The 19,774-nt window shown below is 32.9% G+C and overlaps 1 protein-coding gene across 1 annotated transcript in view; it reads right to left on the bottom strand.

Moving 5' to 3' along the window:
• LOC106712424 (extracellular sulfatase SULF-1 homolog) overlaps positions 1-19,774 on the bottom strand; it is a 67,386-nt gene that overhangs the window by 12,442 nt on the left and 35,170 nt on the right. The window lies entirely within an intron of this gene.

The raw sequence follows: 19,774 nt of genomic DNA, 5'->3' as shown, positions 1-19,774 counted from the left end.
TCTGATATTGTTGATAATTTCACACGGTAAGGTTGAAATACACAATCTATAGACGATGCACGTTTTATCTATCCTTTTGAAATAAGTAAGCCACCTGATGTTGGGTAACTTACTGCCATTCTCAGATTCGTTAAATGGACACTAAGGATATCCCTTAGCTGTCTCAGTATGAGATATCTACACTAAGGGACTGTTAAAGACAATTAAGTTAAGAAGTTATATTTAAAATAATACACTTTCGATTATGACGTAAAGTATAATATAATTTAATCATATTATGTACTTGAATTTTTTTAAATTAATGTGATGAAAAAATTTGCGGCGTCAAAAATGTTACTGAAATATGAGAGACAATAGATCCGAAATTTTTATTTAGGTGTCATTAATGCAAATGCAGGAAGATTTTTAATTTTCGAGAGACATGTCTACGTCAGCCAGATGCCGTGGAGTAGACAAGGAGATTGTCGCAAGGGTTGCCACACATAATTGTCAAAGTAAAAATTTAAATTTGTTTTGATCTTTCTTCCTATGAATATAGTAATAGAAAAACTACAAGGAAGTAAAAAACGAAGTATCACGCATATAATCTTTATATGTTAATATATCAAAGGCATTTATTATGTTTTAGTTCACTGTATCGGTTATAATATTAAGAACAACGGCTGAGATATATACGTACGTGTACGTAATATTACGTATAATTTTCTGCGATCAATGTATCTGTCACGTAAAGTTATCACAGCCCTACGCCAGTCTCCTTGTGGATTCCTCGGGGAGTTTACGAGCACAATCTCAAGCCGGGGACCGAACGAGCGGAGTAAATTTCAGCACACTTCAATTAAAACTGTCACATCAAATGCAGCCCTCGGCAACTTTTACAAAATAAGAATAATAACTTTGGTAACATCAATTCAAACACTTATTTCATTAAATTATACAAGCTCTGGACCATCTTACTAATATTATAAATGAGAATGTTTAGATGGATGGATGTTTGTTTGAAGGTATCTCCGGAACAGCGCAAAGGATGTTGAAGCAATTTGGCACAGATGTACAAACTGTGTAGAACATAGTCTGGAAGAACACATACTTATTACGTTTGTTTTTTTATTTAATCATATATGGAATGTAACGATAATTCGTTAGGTTATGTTTTTTTGAAATACATTTAGGATTCGAATTTTTACGTCATGTTAATGGCACAAGAAGGGCAGAGCAATGGGAAATAATGATAAGTATTTTACGTAAAGAATTTTGATGTTTGCAATTAAAATCTTTTGTTATTTTTAGCCGACTTCAAAAAGAAGGAGGTTATCAATTCGACTGAATTTTTGTTTGCATTGTTGTTTAACTTACTCAGAATACTGAGCTGAAATATGAATACAAACCGCATTTACGTGAACGTAATTTAAACAAAGAAGGTAAAAAGGTAAGCAACTTAGGTTTCCTGGACTTGGACCAAATCCGAGCTTATGACCGCGGCAAGACTAGTTGAAGTGAGTGGGGTTTGAAGTGGCCAGACGTTAAAAACGAGTCTGAAAAGCTGCTAAAAAGAAAGTTTGCACCTTCCAACCAGTTTTTTTTAGATTTTTCACGTACGTAGACGTTTACATTTTATGTTTAACAAATCTTAAAGAAGGTATAAATTATGAATTAACTAAGAATAATCCATACTAATATTAGCAAAAGAAAAAGATTTGATTATTTATTTGTTTGCAGTGAATAAGGCTCCTAAACTAATGAATCGATTTGAAAAATTATTTCAATATTGGAATGCTACACTATTCCCGGGTGACATTTAACGCCAGATGTAACAACTGGCATAGTTGTGTATAACACAGTAATATATAAACAGGATCTTTGCAAATAAATTCGCAATCGATTGCAAACATAATGCATACTGTTACAAGGAACTTGTCATGCATCCGCAAACGATAACATTATCTGAAAACTGCATAGGCGAGTCGTTCTTAGAATAAGCGATAGTACTGTTCTTTAAGTATAACATCTAGTCTTTGTACATTTATTTAGATTATAAAAAAACAGTTTGTCATAAGGAAACGACAAGAAACAATACTCCGCGATATAACGCTGCATTAACTCCTAACTGATCGTCGTTGACGCAACATAGGCTACAGATTAATTTTATATTTGTTTGTTAAATCGTTTGTCGCTTACTTAGAAAAACGTATATAAAATTGATGTAATTCCATTCATTTTCGAAGAGAAAAACGGTAATCGTTCTTTCAAAGTACGCTTTGGTTGCTAGAGGTTCTAATTGCTCATTGGTAGAAAGTCGATAGTCAATATTTCTTTGAACGTGATGGAATGCTAACCTGTCCATATTACTAGCGATGAGACCACACTAATGTTAGATTATAAGTACTCTAGCGAACCCAGCAAAGAATATCAACTATGTTTTATATATAAACTAGCTATGTGTTCCTCTAGACTATGTTCTACATCTGTGCCAAATTTCATCATAAAACTAGATAAATCTCGACACACAAACAAACATACGACACGATATCTTCGTAGATAATCATTATATTGTGTTTATGAGTTTAAACTTTCACGATTTGAACTCATATTTATGACAGACATAATGGTGTTAACCTCAAATAAGGCAAGTACATTCAGATTAAATGTCCGGAATCGCGAGTCGTGATCTCGAGTAAAGTTGGCGCAATGTTGTCTATGTATAGAGAAAATTTATCAACCAAAATTATCATCTAAATTGGTCAAAGTAACCGCGTATTCCGTAACTAATGTGTCAAAACATTGTTGTAATTTCTGTTTTTTTTTCTTAAATATAATGATGACACATGTGTCAAAACATTATTGTAATTTCTGTCTTTTTTTATATAATGATGAAGAGGGGGTAAGGTGCGTTAATATTCTTGTTACATTATAGCTTTAATAATATGAAGGACACTTCAGATAATTTAGTTTCATCACTTTTAGTTCTGTATTTCTCGTCTTCAAAGTATTACGAATTTGGATGCACATTTTGATAGCATTAAGAAAAGGCATTTACGTCATACCAAATTGACACAGAGCAGCTGGGTTAAATCATGTCCTAGATACTGGCCAGTACAATAAACGTGACTGTTTCCGTGAAATTAATTCCAGTATAATCGCAATCAGAGCAACTGTCAGCGATAAGAATTAGCGGAATATGTTAATTTAGTTTGTTGAACGTTTGTGTTGCGAACATGTTCCAAGAAAACGCACTGATAGACATCGGCATCTCGAAAAGGCGTGTAAATCTGTCTATTTCCAGTTAATATATATTTTCTTGACCTTTATCAGCTCCAAACTAACAGTATCGTTACAATTTCAAATACTATAATAATTTTAAGTTGAAGAGTTTTGTTGAATGCAGACAAATATATTTTAAAGAAATATGGATCACTTTTTTAAAGTCACTCACAATCGAATCTTAGCTCTCTACAAGACGAGTAAAAATTTAATGTAATATTTTTTGCCTCACAAATCAAAGCCGATTTTTTAATTACGAGGCCATCAAAGTCAACAAAACGAAAGATTCAAATTAAATAATTTATTAAGAGATAATAATTATCAAAATGAACGATAAAACGGGGATTTAGATGCTATTAATTGTTCGGTATTCAAGTTGTGCCGCTTACAAATCTTAACGGGTCGGTCTTGTTTCATTTCAAGTTTCAACCGTCTCGAGTTTAATGCCTTCGTAAATATAAGCCCGCGAAACGTCCTAACAAAGTTACGTCCGTCTAAATCAATATGATTACACGCCGGAGTAATTATGTTCAAACTTAATCCGTTAATCCGGCCATGTTTTAGACTAGCGCCTGTGGATTTTCAGTTATAATAAATCGTTCTTAAAATTTTACTCTAACACTAACGGTAGCCCGTCGCCTTCGTCGGCGCAGAATAAACAAAAACTAGTCTTTAATATTCCCACATACATCAACTATCTTCCAGTGAAATTCCTCTCAAAATCAGTCCACACGTTACGGAGATAACCCGAAACAAACGTGCATTTCTGGATTTTCCTTATAAACAATGCAAATAGATCATGTACGCGAAATTGATTTTTTTTTTCGATATTACATACAGACACGCCGATTTTATTATTGGCATAATTAGATGCCAAGTTCTGTTCCACAGAATGAAGAAGGAGATATATGTATGAAAATAAGTTGTAAGTAAAGAAAAGGTAAGCAAAAAGTATGTCATTTTGGCTTCACGGTTATGAAAAACTTATTTTATAATTAAATTAACTACGTATTTAATTCCGTAGCATTGCCATGGACATTATTAATATGCATGCTCAACATGCGATGCTTAGTTGACGTTAAGTTAGTTTAGCCGGTGTCAACTATCTAATCTGTAAAATGCTGTCAACAGGCGTTATCAAGTGTCAGACGTGTTTAGCGAGCCCAATATAATGTCTACATGCCGTCGATTACGGACACAATGCCTTAATGAAGTCAACCATCCGATATGACATGGAAATGATTTGACCTAATTCGTGTTAATTCACGTTAGAATTATTACTACAATATTGGTCATAATAAATTGGCATACTCGTAGAAATATATAGAAAGTTTACAAAGCAAAGTTTACAGGTGACTAGATAAAGTGACAGAGATTACTTATGTCTTAGATTTTCCTGGATAACACTACCTGTATTAACCTTATAAATATCTACGTGTTGTCGGTTATGTACGAGTACGTAATGTCGCATTGTAATTTTGACACAAATTAGTTGATAAAGTTTATCTAGAATGTTCCCAATCAACATTTCGCACATTAAAGCTTAACCACTGCTTCCTCTTTGCTTAACAAAGCTTAAGTTAAATTAGAACTGATTAAAAATATATTTTCTAATCTATATATATAAAAGAAAGTTGTGTTAGTTACACCATTTATAACTCAAGAACGGCTGAATCGATTTGACTGAAAATTGGTGGGCAGATAGCTTAGAACCAGGAATAGGACATAGGATAATTTTTACCCCGTTTTCTATTTTTTATTCCGCGCGGACAGAGTCGCGGGTAAAAGCTAGTGTGTTATAAATAACTTTCAGATTTAAACTATAATTATAAAGTTCATATGAACTTGCGTTTATTTTCCGCCAACAATTTCAAATGTGTTCTTCACAGCATTTTAATTTTCATAAGTAAACACTAATCTAATATGTATGCTATCTCATTTTATCTTCCCAAAACACAATATTTATTTAGTCATGGGAAGTGTGGGGCGTAATCATTTATGTAAATTAATAGGTGTTGTCAGAAGTACGGAACCCCACTCGCTCATTCATATAATACGTGTCAAAAGTGATAAATGCGCATAGTTTACCGCGACCCGTGAATATTTATCATTTTATAGAGTTACACGGGAAATGTAATGAATAAGAAACACAACTCTAAACTGAGAAAGTACAAAGACTACTAAAATATATGCTGTGAGGAATGATGAATGAAATATTTCAATTTAAAAGTACAAAAATAAAATAATAAATAATAAAAATAACCAAAAGTGAACAAGAGTACATCTTTAGACCACATCACATTTTAACTTTAGTTGGTCAAGAAATAGTTTTACTATGAGTATTTAGCCACAACGGTGTTCTATCTTATGTTTTTTCTACTAAATCTAAAGCTTGTTTAATTTAGAATCAAATGCATGTTATCGGTGTTTGTTTTTATAAATGTAAACTAGATGGCGGATCTCTAATGTTGTGAGTCCCTATGGTAGTCACACGGGGTCGAGTTCGCTGGAATTTCATTTGGTGACAGCTCGCTTAATCTGACTATAGCTGCTGACAGAGGACGGTTAGTTAGTCGCTCGTGAATTTTGCCTTGATATAATCCGATTTACGAACATTAAGCCCGCATTCGCACGGGCGCTTTTTTATCGAGCGTTAAACAAGCGCTGAAATAGTAATTCCATGTACTTGTTTATACGGCATCACTTTTAAGACGTGACGCTTTTTTATTACACAGTGTTGCATTTTGAGTGCTGGGCGAGTCAAACAAGAGTGATTTTAAAACTTTCTTCACTCGGGAGCCGCCAACGCCGAGTTTTAACGAGACGTTAAAAAAGCGCCCGTGTAAATTAGGGCTTAGTTATAAAATTACCACACGATCTATTGTTTTACGACGTTTTTTGAAATACATATTTAACACTAATAATGTCTTTTATTATTATCTCTTATTCATTTGTCAAAATGGTAATAGTATATCTTTATTGTATTGTAATTCAATTCTTGAAAGAATGATGTCATTGAATAAGTACTAAAACCTTTTAAGCATTAAAAAATCAATCAAGGATGTATTTTTTCGTATAAAATACTTAGAATTAAAATAAATATATTACGATGTTAAATCTTGGAAATTCCTAATGTATTTTATTAAATTATTTCTCGTTTTGTATGTTTTGTACCGCAAACCACAAAGGAAAACTTAATAAATTATATTTTTCGCAAACACGTACCTCAAAGTCCGACAAAGAGTCAATGTGTCTTGTCGTAAGAGGAAATGCTTTGTCGCCTATAATTGGATGTCCAATCCATCAATCATACAAAACATAGCATTGTTGTATTCAGTCACGTTGTACAAGAAAGGGACAAATATTATTTATTATTATTATTATTATAGATTGGAATGGACGGGTCCCTCGCATAATGTTGCTCGTTTTTTGAGCAAAATTGCTTTTTAAGATTTTCAAACTCAGACATCTATATCTTCCTGAAATCTAAATTGAAATAAATATATTCTTTAACTTAACATTAATAATTAGATTCTTTGTAGGTAGCGCTCACATAATTATCTCTTCTGAAAAATTACATTTTTGCCTTACAACTATATAGTTACTACGTAGGTACATACTCGTATAACTATACCGTGACAGAAGGAAAATATGAAAATTTTTAATGTGTGTATTGAAGATGGCGGAATGGCTAGAACACAATAGCCGCTATTAGCATTGCTCGTTGATATATAGGTCGGTGATTAAACATTTGAACGCTTCCATTCGTCGCGCTTGTTGTTTACGAGTATGCGTGGGACAATAATAGATTTAAAATACTTAACCAATACACGACAATTGTATACATATGATAATAATGTATTTTTAATGACGTACTAAACAAATAATAATAGTAATTTAAAAGCAAACAGGACTAAAACGATATTAAATTAATCCAACTTACTTTAATAAGATGAACTTATTTTTTAGGTCTCTAGATAGAATGAATAACAAAATGTATCGAGGATGCGTAGATGCGTTAATAATATTAATTATGCTCATAAATAACAAATGAAAACTATTATAAATGTTGGAATATAAAATAACAAATAATCACAAACAGGCCTATTAAACATAACAAAACGGATTAACAGGTCCGACTTAATGCATATCCAAAACCGGCTTTTCCATGGAAAGTCTAACAATGTTATGAATGGTCGATGTCCATTCACTAAGTAGTATGAATGGCTGAGGCGATGCCACGTGCCTCGCCCACGTTAACACTGCAGAAGTGCCGATTTGTTCTATAGTGCTTCTGCTTATGTCACAAGATGTGAGCGATGCCTCATCATTGACAACTTTTTAAATTATTTACTATCAATTGGATTGAGATGGCAATTACTATTAGGTTTTTCGGGTAACTTATACAAACAGTAATAATTATACTTTAAGCCATTTAGTGTCGAAGAAGCTGTACCAAACCAATTTCTCCTATCATTCTGTTCTTTACAGGTCAGTGGGAATTGACGGTTATGTTTTGTTAGGATGAGTTTTGTTACAAATAACTATTAAGAGAATTTAATGAGAGGTAAGGGACGTACTCTAAGCTTTTCTTCTTTCCCTTGACATAGGACTCTTTAAACGATAATAATAAAGATATATATTTGTTCTTACTAATTTCGGTAGCTTGTTTTATTTTCATCTGATACCCGCTTTAATGATTTAACTTAGAGACAGCTTAATTTGTAATTTAAGGTGTAAGTTGTAAACGCTAGCGGGGCTCGGTGTTGTGTGGGCGACGACGAGGCGGTCTCTCGGCTCTAATGCTCATTTGATTCTATTGAATAATGATTGGGAAATATTTGATGAGACAATCGAAATTTAATAAGTAATAAATCTAGTTTAATAATTAAGATTTTAATTATCGTAATCTGTCATATGTAACCAAGACAGATATTTATTTAATTTATAAGAGGCTGTACCTAATTTATTTATATAATTAATCGTTTATTTATTGTTTATGTTGTTATTTTATTGTTATTAGATGTGATTTATTTGAATTGTGACTTGTATATTCTGACGGTCTCCTTTTGTACGTAAATAACACAACTAAAAAATTCATAAATGTTTTACAATTTTATTTAGAAACACATTCGCTATAACTACATATCGCAATCAAATAACCACCAACACAAATATTTTAATGAATATTTTATTGATTGAAATGTATGTTTGAAACCTACACGATACAGCTACGTAGGCGTAAGGAATCGATTGATACCCAATAGCCCTATAAAAGTAGTTTATAAATTTTCACATTTTGTTCGTATCAAATAACGTAATAAACTGTACAACACTTTTACTTGCATAACAAGTTTTTTTTAGAGAAATTTGAATTTATGAAACAAGAGAAAAAATCTCTTTTTTATCTCGGTGTAGTGAAGCTCGAGAATTGCATTGCACTAAATGTAGATGCCGCTGAAAAGAAAACTTGACCCAAAATTCTAATTTCTTTCTGTCAAAGCTACTACAAAAATTTGACACAGTTGAAGACTCTACTGGCATAATAAAGTGAAGTGTTTTTCGCATGAATTATGTTCGTCAAAAAATACCAACATTTTTACCGAAAATAACAAACTGTTCTAGTTTTTTTTTGTCAGTATACAAATGACTTTTTTTGGGAATACTTATGCAATTATAAGTTAGGATGAATACCATGAAAATGGTCTCAATTTCGTTCAGCAGTTTATTGTATTTAATTCTTAATTTATGCCTTGTACCAAACGTTAGTATAACAGAAACAAAATACTATTGCTTGTGCAATAGTATTGTTACTATAATAAAAAAAGATACTTTTATCAACGTGGTAATTAAAGCGTTAACTAATGAATAAAATTTATGAATAGGATGGTAGTTACCCGCTCCGAGGCCGAAGGAGTTCAAGTGAAGGACGGCACGCCTATTGACAGCTTCATTAGGAATACAAAGGCGCGCACTGGCCATTCATAAAAATGATCCCTCGGAGCGCAAAAATAATTAACTTATAGTTTTAATTTGCGATAAGCATTTTTTTTTTTTATTAATATTATCTGTAGCATTTCGTGATTTGTATTTTTTGCCAGTATTTTTTTAGGTCAAATGAAAACTAAACAAAGATTTTCTTTTGAAAGATACAATTTAGATAAAAATATTTTGATTTTTTTCCGATGTTTTTATAACTAACCGGAATATTTTTGTTATATCAACAAAACATAACTTGCTAATGACATGATGTGTTATTCCGGCCATAATTTACAGAGCACATTTCGGGAACTGCTTTAGCTCTGACTAACCTCTAAGCTATGACTACCAAATGTATTAATATATTATACGGATTCTTTTTAAACTAATTAAAAATTAACTCTTCCCGTCATATAACACATTATTATACTTCAAAAAAAGCATGGTCGACTTTAAGCATAAGCGATTTTTTGGAAAAATTGTACAAAGTAAAAAAATATAAAGTTTTTTACGAAAACACGTATAACGAGAAAGTATTAAGAAAATGAATAAGCTTATTTCTATAACATATTACAGTAGAACTTTCATTTTACAGTCAAAGTTCAATATTTATCTAATAAGAATTACGAATGTCATTATTTAAAAGCTTAACCACTGAGCTTTAACACATACAAATAATATATTACATATTAAACCGTGTTATCTTAATATATGTAAATGAATAGTGCCGACTGTTTCACAAGTTTCATTCATTAAGAACGAATGAATGGGACACACCAGTCCGCCCACTCGCCGAACAACTGGATACTGTCCGATTCTATAGCTAGGCCGACAAAATGTCTGTACATCAATTAATTGTTATCACCATATGGCGGGCTATTGATAAGTATTATAGTATGTTTAAAGATAAAACTGGTTAAGAGTGAAAATAACTCTCATGATTGTTATCATCCTGTATATTTTAGACTATCAATTCTAAATGTGGAGAAATAGAGTGAGTTTGTGGATAATTAACATACATAAGTGCGGATACTTACATTATAAATATTAATAATATTAGATAATTAATTTTATTAAACAATTGTTTTTTCATGTAATACTTAGATCTTCATAGCATCTGGACAAGTAATAAAAAATATAATGCTAAGATAAATACATTATATAATGAGTTTCTCGCTTTTGGAGGTGGTCCGTCGTGGTCGGACAATGACTCTCGCTTATTCACAATCGACTATATATTACTAATCTGGTAATATTTACAATATTTATATACTTCACTGAGCATATTTTAGTAAGTGTATCAATAAATATCCCTTGCATAAATACTTATACTTCTTTATCTACTTATTTATTACGTCTAAATACGTTTGTCATTCCATTTATCGTTTGAGTATCTATAAAATACTCGTAAAGCATGTTCAAAACATTCTTATAAATATCACAAGTGATAAATGAAGATTTAACCGTGTTAAAAGTGTTGGTACTTTCATAGAATAGGAATTAATGAGTTCAATCCGATGTTGAATCATTACGAAAACATGAAATTAAGATATAAAAAATGAATCTATTTTGGTGTTAAAACAATATCTTAAACTTATTAAAAAACTAACTTTTACCCGCAACTCCGTCCGCGCGGAATAAAAAATAGAAAACGGGGTATAAATTATCCTATGTCCGTTTCCTGGTTCTAAGCTACCTGCCCACCAATTTTCAGTAAAATCGATTCAGCCGTTCTTGAGTTATAAATAGTGTAACTAACACGACTTTCTTTTATATATATAGACTAGCTTTTACCCGCGACTCCGTCCGCGCGGAATAAAAAATAGAATACGGGGTAAAAATTATCCTATGTCCGTTTCCTGGTTCTAAGCTACCTGCTCACCAATTTTCCAGTCAAATCGATTCAGCCGTTCTTGAGTTATAAATAGTGTAACTAACACGACTTTCTTTTATATATATAGATACTAGCTTTTACCCTCGACTCCGTCCGCGCGGAGTAAAAAATAGAATACGGGGTAAAAATTATCCTATGTCCGTTTCCTGGTTCTAAGCTACCTGCTCACCAATTTTCCAGTCAAATCGATTCAGCCGTTCTTGAGTTATAAATAGTGTAACTAACACGACTTTCTTTTATATATATAGATACTAGCTTTTACCCTCGACTCCGTCCGCGCGGGATAAAAAATAGAAAACGGGGTAAAAATTATCCTATGTCCGTTTCCTGGTTCTAAGCTACCTGCTCACCAATTTTCCAGTCAAATCGATTCAGCCGTTCTTGAGTTATAAATAGTGTAACTAACACGACTTTCTTTTATATATATAGATACTAGCTTTTACCCTCGACTCCGTCCGCGCGGGATAAAAAATAGAAAACGGGGTAAAAATTATCCTATGTCCGTTTCCTGGTTCTAAGCTATCTGCCCACCAATTTTCAGTCAAATCGATTCAGCCGTTCTTGAGTTATAAATAGTGTAACTAACACGACTTTCTTTTATATATATAGATAGAAGTACTACTATACATACTATGGTAAAACAATACATATTTTAAAGTTACGTTACAAGTTCGACTGCGCAAGTGATTTCAAATATGTATTAAAAATAATGGCATAAGTATAATGAAGTTCGTCCAACTTGTCAACAAACTAGACGAATTTGAAAATTAAATGAGGCATCTAATTAACTACTTCACAAGTCTATAAAAATTAGTGTATATCCGGTTTGTAAGCAGGACATCCACACGGATAAACATTAAAAGCAGTAATTGTTAAAATAAGCGCGACACGAAATAACCCAGAGATAAATCTTTGGATAACGGAATAATTAATTAGGAACTAGATAATAATACTCGATTAGTTCACCAAAATAGTCCGTTTTTTATTTACATTTTTATACTTCGCTAAGTGACGTATGGTAGTTTTCTTTATATATGGCCAGTGTTTTTATTTCTTCTTTAGTAGTCTAATCCATATTAAATTAAAGCATAATGCCGAAGCAGACATTATATTCTAAGTAAATCTCTAACCATGTAGTCTATGAGAACTCATTTGGTACATAGTCTATGCTCACAGTAAAATGTGTCTCATAATAGCCATGATTGTATGTAACAGGCGACTTCTCATTAAGTAGTCGGAAATGTTGTTAAAAGGATGAAAGACATTAATCTTTGACGCGCCCTTCCGCCTCCTTAATTAACCGGCTCGCTACAACAGCACTGGGCCGTAGAAATTACATTCGTCATCTCTAAAATAGAACATTCTCTTCTGCTTTTTGTACGAAATGCAATCTTACTAATATAATGCATATGTTTAGATGTTTGGATGTATGTTTGTTAGAAGGTATGTTCACAAGGGCTCAACGGATCTCGATAAAATTTGACATAAATGTAGAAAATAGTCCAGAAGAACACATAGGCTACTAATGAAGTTTTTTTCCTTCAATTCCGCGCAGATGTAGTCACGCCAGCCGCGACAGCCAGTATTGAGATATTTTGACATTTTAGAAAGTATAGATAACCTTATTTAATAACCATCTAAATAAAATCTTGTTGAATATTTTTGATAAAAAAATATTATATCTATTACATCGAAATAATGACAGTGAGTACATTAAAATGGCACTCTTGACAGATTGCATTTTATTTGTGTTACAACTATTTGCTTAGGAGCCCTCGATTTGACATTACAAAGTAACTTTACACATTAGTAGCAATGCCTACACATCTTCCAAGTCAAACATAATGATAGAATTGTCAACTCTTACTTGTGCGACATGCGCCCACGACCTTTAAGGTAGGGCCGACCTCAAAGTTTACGCTCACTACGCAATGTTCTTACGAAATATCTCGTAAAAGTTCCGTTTAACACTTATAACATAGGACAGGTTCCGTGAAATTCTTTAAAAATTAACATTTAAGATGACACGAGACACGATAAACAGAGAAAGACACTTCTATTCAACACATCCAAATCACCTAAATTCGTCTAACATCGTAAAAGCTAAGAAGTAATCACGACATAATATTCGGTATTCATAAAAATCCTAGCAGTCTCAATAATACTAGGATAAATATTCGTTCCCAAAACACGTTTTTCGATATAAATATGATATCTATGTCCTGAGAAGTTTGACACTGGCTGCATCCAAATTTCGAAGGATGCGATCACATTTCGTATGCATTACTTTGTTTAGAGGGGAATAGCATACTATAGGAATAGTTTTCTTGCATAAGAAATTATCTAGAGCCACTTTTCATATTTACTGCTTTATTAAAATATTTATATGTTGAATTGGAAAGCTTGAACTAGTTTCTTCACGACAGAAAGGCAGGATCATGTCCATTGTATTTTCTACATATGTTTTCTGACGTATGCTTTCTTTTTATTTAAGAAAGCATTTAATTATTCCTAACGACAATGTTTTTTATTCAAAAAGCAACTGATTATAGTAAAGTAAAACATAATTTTATAAATATACATTATATTCTGTTTTCAAATGTGACGTAATGTGGATAAGCTCCTCACAAGATGAAAAATTATTCAAGGTTGCAGGACACTACTAGATAAGAGTCAAGAAGTAGACGTCACAGGAAATCTCTGATATTGAACCTATGATAAGGGAACGTACCCATACTACGTGACCCGTTTAGGGGGGGGGGGGGGCGGAGTCTTTAAAATACTACGGTGGGGTATGGGTATGTTCCCTAAGTTAGAGTATTTTAAATTGTTATTGCGCAATACGTCTGCACTTATACGAGTACAAGTATAGATATAAATAAATTAAATAATGGCTACATTGTCATTCTACAACCACAATGTAATCAACGTCGAGGCGTCGCGTTGTGAAGATGCAAAACGAGTTTAAGGGTCCATTCACACGAACAGATTGCGTTAAATTCTCATTTACAATGGCGACCAGTTATACAGAGAAGCATTAATATAAATTGAAAGTCGCTTAATGGTCATACGGTAAATTTTAATAATTCTGCAAGTTAAACGGTCACTGACAACTGGTTTGTTCGGATTACACTTTATAATGTGAATCGGGAATTAAATAGATAGTACCGATGTATATGACGTATTTGTATGTTACATACTTTCGAATTACGGATAACACGAATAGTGAACTTGTAATAAGATTAACCTTCCGTTTAGAAAGCTCTTTTAAATAAGTTATATTGAAAGCAAAAATCTTTTTTTATAAGCACCTTTGTAGCATTATTAAACTAAAAACGTAAGTCTTTAAAAGATTTTTGAATATTTAGTAGGATCTTATTTCTAAATGTTTATTTTAAAGATTTACCCACGTGTAAATACAAGTCTAGATTGTAAAAGACATTAGACTAGATGTCAGACACCGACAAGGACTAAGGCACTAGACTTTATGTTGGCGCAAGATTGCATTCTCCTTTATTTACTTTTACAGCAGTATTTTAATTTATTCACATATGTCGTAACTTACGTAAGTCCTTTAATAACCCTTGATTATAATTATTATATTAAAAAATATGTTATTATATTTTTGGATTATATTACAAGCATAGACGAAAAGAGTAAAAGGTAATCCAAAACTATATCAATTGTTACTACAAATGTAACATAAAATATGTTAATTTATAGTTCTACAAAGTTGTATTTCATGATTAAATAAATTGATAAGATAATTTAGAATTCACCATGGCAATGAACAATAACAGAGCTATCTGTTTTGTATCAAATAACACAACAGAGAATCATAAAGTAAACATGGAGCGCTAATCTAAAATAAATTTTATTTATAATCTATGTACTTTCGTTGATCGCGCGTCTGCACCGAGCAGACTGCGCGGCGGCGACGCCCACGCGCTTCTGCCTCTATAATATATTTATGATATCCTACTTTATTGTTATGTCCCCTTTGAATGCTGTTTATACGCCATTTAGCCGCTTATTCGATAATAATTTAAAAAAAGAAACAGAATCTGTTGTAGTATGTTACCAAACTTTTTGCTCAACCACTTTTTGTAAAAAAACTTACAGAAACCACAAACATTTTCTGAATATTTTTTTAGATATTAATAGACTTAAAAAAGTTATTTTAAATTTATACCAATTAAATTATCAAGTAAATAAAAAATATTTTTTTTTAAACACCAAAGAAGTAGACAACTTGTTCTTAATATTAATTTTAATACATGTCAATTTGCAACTCTATTTACTAAAATTTTACCCAGATATTATCTATACATCTTTATCTACAGAAAAAAAAACATATTTCGCATTGAGACATACTGAGAGCGAGAGAAACCAATTTTTAAAATTTCTGTATATACGTCGATTACGATTTTGACGGGACTTAGACGGGAAGGTAGCTGATGCACTCGGGGATATTATGGGCTACTGTTTCTTTTTAACTCTGCGCTAACGAACTCGCAAGATATCGTTAGTATTTTAGAAATAAGCGTCGCAGATTTACATACACTGCAATGTTTATTTAACGACTACTATTGTACGAAACGAATGTCCGGAGGCTCTCTGCATGCAGACATTTTTATGCAAGGATTTATGAATGCTGTGCAAAGTTCAACATCATAAAGTACACACTTAATTATGAATGTTTACCAAACTAACAATGCAACGTTCCGTTTTCGTGTCAAGTACTAAAGGAATGACTTGAGGATACTTAACCAGTTATTCTTGGGGTTACTTTTAAAGTTGACTCTTAAATATCCGGAATTAAGTAACGAGTTATTAGTTTTCTAATAATTTGTATGATTTCAATATGTTTGTTAAGTATGCAAACATAAATAAAACACTAATATAGCGTTTAATAAGACAACGAGGAAAACATTTAACAAAAACTATTAAAGAATAAAAAAACCTGTTTGCTGGATTCTTCGACCTACACATTTCCCGTTCGAAGGGAAACTGCAATCAGTATGATGAGTCCGTAAAAGGAATTAACACGATCTATCCCGGACTATCCCGGTCCTGTGGGCGAGCCGCCTACGTGCCACGCGGAAGGGAAAGCGAACGACTAATTTATGATAGCGCGTCCAGAACATAAATTTACAACGCAAATGAACACTTAGTGGGGCGTTGATAAATCGGGGCCGCGTGCTCCGCGCCTCGAAGGGATCGAATAAAATCGAAGGCAGAACTAAAGCTAGTTCAATATAGCTGATAGCGTCTAGGATGTTGTTTTTTTAAGAACAAGAAGTAAGAAACATTATGGATATAGTTATTTCATACCTGCTATTGCCACAAGCTTACATTGTATTGCACACTTGGTATGATAGTAATTAAGAAATCATTCAAAAAACAATTATTTCTTTACCTTTTTACGTTTTTTTAAAGACGGTATCCATTCTGATATTACATACGCAGTGGGTCAATTGACTGACATAAGAGCAAGTGAGGAAACAATTTTTGTACAACGACCTCACTCAATGCGACCGGACAAATCACGACACCGCATTCGCACGTCGCGTCTCCCGGATGGTCACCAGTTACCGACCAATCGTCTCCCCAAATACCCGCAAGGACAGTTCCATCTACACCTCTGAGCTGGGCTGAGACGAAATCACCGTCGTCCGGTAGCCCACGTGCGCCCACTCTTCGCATCACGACGATATTTAGAACAAATCTTGCGCGCCATTTGCACCAATCTACTTCTGTCAACTATGTCATTTTATTGACTTATAGCCGTTTACGTTATGCGGATGGAGGTGACGGGAAGAACTTTATAGGGCTTATTAAATAGATGAAGTTTTATCTCGTCTCGAACGAAGCATAGACAAAGTCAATTTATTTTTAATCATGTCGATGTAGACAATAAAGTTGCAGCGAGAGTTTTTAAACTTTATTAAATTGTACAATAGAGATTAAAAGTTTACCGCTTTGTAAAGGAAGTAAAATATGAACTAATTTGTGATAAGTTTTAATGATGTGCAATCATAGATATTTCAAAGTTTAACTTTTAATTATGGACCAATGAAATAGAAACAAAATTCTAAAACTGCTTTTTGGTATATATACTACGAATATATATCATCATCAGCTACGTCCCCACTGAGGGGCTCGGAGCCTACCCCAAGTTAGGGGTGACTAGGTCATAGTCATCACGAATATATATGTCATATACAAATAGCATACAAGAGCCGAGCTATCATGAGTGAAAGCTGATAGTTCTCTATCAATAAAGCAAGTCTAATAAAGAACTAGGAAATAAAACTGAAGCTGTTATGTAAGTAATTTTATTCTACGTCGAAGTTATATCATATTTATGAACCATCAGAAGCGGTATCCCTTTAGATCAAGACGATGCATTTCATAACCCTCACACAATGCCCGGAGACGGGGTACCGAAGCTGAACGCTAGCCGATTGTGAGTCAGGCGGCATTCCTGACCTTATTGCGTCATTAAACCCGGTATCCGACGGATAAGCGTTCAACGCTCCTCGTCCAAGGTATCTTCCATACATACATACATACATACATGCGGTCGACGCGCGCTATAAAACCAACATGACTAAAATCTTAGAATAGATTATGACAACATTGAATCGGACGAAAAGGAAACGTCAAATGAGTTGTTCTTATTTCAGTCTTTATTATTTTAAAACTGCGCACTTTGGGACTTACCGTGGGTTTCTGAGACCTAAAGTTTTATATATAACATATTGTCATCCCGGTCATTATCTTTGACAAAACAGGAACAACATTATGTTTTAAACGGAGATTTTAGTCTCAGAAACCCACGGTTAGCCATAAATTTCTACTGCCAAATCTATCTATATATATAAAAGAAAGTCGTGTTAGTTACACTATTTATAACTCAAGATCAGTCGAACTGATTTAGCTGAAAATTGATGGGGAGGTAGCTTAGAACTAGGAGACGGACATAGGAACTTTTTTTATCTTGTGTGCATTTTTTTATTCCGCGCGGACAGAGTCGCGGGTAAAAGCTAGTTATAAATAATATTGTTATCACTGTTTTTTCATACATCGCGAGATGGCGATATCATTTTGTAAGACAGTGGAAACTGACTGAAAATTCTTACGAAATTAGAATTATTAGAGAAGCGTACACAACGCCGTTGATAGAATTAACAGTCTATTAAAATGTTTTCCGCGAAATTGATGACACAATGAAGCATGCAGCGAATGCAGAATAAATAATACAGACCTGACATGTTACGGAATACGCACATAAATTTATTATCCTAAGTATTGTTTGTATTTATACTGCCTTCCTATCCTATCCTATTCCTTGATCTATTTTATATTTTTTGATCATGATATCAAAATATATTTGAATCTTTTTTGATACTAATAATATTTAACTTTATTGATTTTATCTAAGTAAAAAATTGGTGGTCATGAAATTTAACAAAACTATTTACATATTTACATTCTATTTATCACAAGTCTTCATAGACAACAGCTAGTGTTGTATACATATATTAATGTCAGTTCTAATTTTTTTCATCGTCTACATTCTCTTAGTGCCATGTCCATTGAAAGAATTATTCAATAACAAGGAGTGTTGTCTGGTAGGTATTCCACGAACGTTACTAAAAGCGGGTATCGTAGTGCATTCTCAGGTGTTAAATATCGCCTTACCGTGCCTTATTGATGCCATGTTTATTAACACTATCACGAAGCTATCACTTCGATGTAGCCATTTAATATGCTATATCAAATTCCATCATCATCTTTTGTTTTGTCTTGAAATTCCTTTTAAATGTACTTAGAGAATATTTGTTATTTGACTTTAAGAGAACCTATAACCCAGCTAAACTAACTTCATATTACATCAATCATATTTAAGTGAATTCTTTGAAAAAAAATCATATCCCTTCAGTAGTTTCGAGACCTATTCAAAGTAACCAAGAAAACAATCAAATCTTAGCTCTTTATAATATTTATATAGATATGACTTCTACAGTTAATAGAATAATAAATAACTACTCGTTTTTCGTTTATTTCAGCTTGTTACTTAGGTGCTGTTGTGAGATACTTTTGCTCATTGACATTGAATAAAATTCTTAAAAAAATATATGAAATTAATTCACGACTAAAAATTAATGTGCATTTATTTATCCAATATTCGTATTCGTCAATCTCACCGATTAGATCTGACACACATTGACAAACTGTCTAGCGGAGAGGAATGTGTAAATAACCAATTGCTTTTTCAAATGTTAATGCTACCGGACCAACTGGACGGGTATTTATATTCTGCGACGTTGCGACCTGCAGTAACTGTCACTTCTAACCGGACCGCTTACGCGAATTAATCTTTCTAATATTATAAAAGCAAATGTTTGGATGTAGGGATGTTTGTTACAAGATATCTCCAGAACGGCTTAACGGATCTCGCTGAAATTTGGCCTAGATGTAGAACATAGTCGGGAAGAACACATCGGTTACTTATTAAGTTTTTTTTTTTAAATTTCGCGCGAAGAGTGTCGTGGACGACAGCTAGTTCATTATAATCGCTAAATAATGAGCGGGGAAATCGATGTTTTCTAATGCCTGTCATCTCTTTATTCC

Source organism: Papilio machaon, chromosome 3 (genome assembly GCF_912999745.1).
Source record: "Papilio machaon chromosome 3, ilPapMach1.1, whole genome shotgun sequence".
NCBI lineage: Eukaryota > Metazoa > Arthropoda > Insecta > Lepidoptera > Papilionidae > Papilio > Papilio machaon.
The sequence above is the reverse complement of the archived record's forward strand: the minus strand, read 5'-3'. Positions and strand labels throughout refer to the sequence as shown.